The sequence below is a fragment of the Egretta garzetta genome, unplaced genomic scaffold (assembly GCF_000687185.1).
Source record: "Egretta garzetta isolate BGI_Z169 unplaced genomic scaffold, ASM68718v1 scaffold397, whole genome shotgun sequence".
Taxonomy (NCBI): domain Eukaryota; kingdom Metazoa; phylum Chordata; class Aves; order Pelecaniformes; family Ardeidae; genus Egretta; species Egretta garzetta.
This window is the reverse complement of record NW_009260493.1, coordinates 4446818-4448259: the sequence shown is the minus strand read 5'-3', so window position 1 is coordinate 4448259 and position 1442 is coordinate 4446818.

Sequence of the window (1442 nt, the reverse complement as noted above, 5' to 3'; positions counted from 1 at the left end):
GTGGAATCTGAGGAAACCACCTGCCTCCTAAGCGTCCTGCCCTAGCTGAAGGAGAGGCAACCTCCATCTCAGGTCCGAATTGCAGTGGAGGCACCAGTCTGCAGCTAGTAGAGGCCTCCACTGGGCTTAGGCTTCAATGTGGGGAACTCTGCAAACCAAAGTGGAAATTCAGGTGCTTCCAGCACTAGGCAAAGCTGGAAAGCTGGCAGAAGAGGCCGTTGTCCAAGATTTAGGCATGCAAGCTCTCTTTTGGCAGACAAAAACTTATCTTACCGATCCCAGTTCATTTCTTATGCCATTTCATTTTACGCCATTTTCATGGTGCCATTTTTTTCATGGCACAAGGATAATAGGTGCCATTACATTTGACCACACTAATAAGGTGATGAATTGGGTGCTTAATGTTAAACACACAGTTCATCCCTCCAAGCACAAGTGCAGCTGTATGCATACATTTAATTCCCATTTGTTTAACTCCAATTATTCAGTAGGGCTTCAACTCATTAAAAGGTTAAAGAGCTCACTGCTTGAGCTGAAAGCCAGGCTTAGGACTCACTTAGAAGCAAGTGTGATATCAACATCTTCCATCCCATTGGCGCATGATAGACAACCAACAGACAGCCGCTCCTTCAGATTCAAAACAAATAATGATTTTCCATCAAGAAAGTCCCAAGGAACGGCTTGCATTGCCTTAGCAGACCACATTCAAAAGGACTGCACAGCGCCAGCTTACTCTACTCCATCCAAAGTCATCCTCTCAATGTGGTGTTACGAAGCACATTATTGAACACACATGACAGAAGTCAAACATGGCTATTAGTTCCTCCTAGAGCGAAGGTAATGGGCCTTCCGTGCTTCAGCTCAAATGATACGTATTGAGCCACTTCAAAGAAACCGACAGATTTATCATGGGCCCATTCATCACATTCCGGGGGGTCTGAGTACAGACACCCATGTGGTTTGTATTGGGTTCATTTGACACCCTCTCCAGAATTCATTTTTTATTTCAATGCAGCTGTATTCCTTATGTGTTCCCAGAACTAGAGCAGAGCACTGCCAGCTAACTCTTCTTTTAGCATCTTCATCACAGGACAGAAATTGAAGTTTCCGTAATGCTACCAAGGTCGTACAGGGAATTATTTGATTGTCTTGGATTAGACAATCCAGTCAGATAAGTAATTATGTTATCCCCACCTAACAATAAAAAGATACAAAGTAGCATTTGTATAGTGCAGCTTTTTACCTAAAATGTGTTTTTAAATATTGTTTCTCTCTATAGTGAAATCAAATGCTTCCTGACCAAACTTAACGATTATTTCATCGATTAATGTGAAAATAATCGCTACTACACCAAGCATAATAAAAAGCATTGAAAGATCTATCTCAATTTAGAAACCAGGAATTTTTCAATTTTCCATTTATTGCTTTTTTAAACATTCCTG